Raw genomic sequence first — 810 nt, 5'->3', positions numbered from 1 at the left:
TGGCCCACGGCATTCCCGGGTGGCCCTCCTGAGCCCCACGCCCGCATGGCCCACGGCATCTCCGGGTGGCCCTCCCGAGCCCCACGCCCGCCTGGCCCACGGCATTCCCGGGTGGCCCTCCCGAGCCCCACGCCCGCCTGGCCCACGGCATCCCCGGGTGGCCCTCCCGAGCCCCACGCCCGCATGGCCCACGGCATCTCCGGGTGGCCCTCCCGAGCCCCACGCCCGCCTGGCCCACGGCATTCCCGGGTGGCCCTCCTGAGCCCCACGCCCGCATGGCCCACGGCATCTCCGGGTGGCCCTCCCGAGCCCCACGCCCGCCTGGCCCACGGCATTCCCGGGTGGCCCTCCCGAGCCCCACGCCCGCATGGCCCACGGCATCTCCGGGTGGCCCTCCCGAGCCCCACGCCCGCCTGGCCCACGGCATGCCCAGATGGCCCTCCTGCGCCACTCCGAGTAGGCCCTCAGCATACCAGGGTGGCCTTCCCGTGACCCCTGTTCGGGTGGGTTCTTAGCATCCCCGGGTGGCCCTCCCGTCCCCGTCCCAGGGGGTCTTCAGCATCCTTGGGTGGCCCTCCTGCACCCCTGTCTGGGTGGACCCCCCTAGTGCCCCCTGGGAGTTTCTCCAGAAGTGCCCGTGGGTTGGATGCGTCTTGTGTGACCCGGTCCCCGCACCCCTCATGGGGTTCCTCCCGGGTCCCTGTAGGGGTCCCCGGGTCCCTCTCATCTTCCAGCTTCCTTGATCGAGGTGAATGCCCCCCCCCCTTTGGATGCAGGCAGTTTCCTGAACTGGTAAAGCCTCCGTGGACC

Source organism: Nannospalax galili, unplaced genomic scaffold, assembly GCF_000622305.1.
Source record: "Nannospalax galili isolate Female #2095 unplaced genomic scaffold, S.galili_v1.0 scaffold68, whole genome shotgun sequence".
Classification (NCBI taxonomy): domain Eukaryota; kingdom Metazoa; phylum Chordata; class Mammalia; order Rodentia; family Spalacidae; genus Nannospalax; species Nannospalax galili.
The sequence above is the reverse complement of the archived record's forward strand: the minus strand, read 5'-3'. Positions refer to the sequence as shown.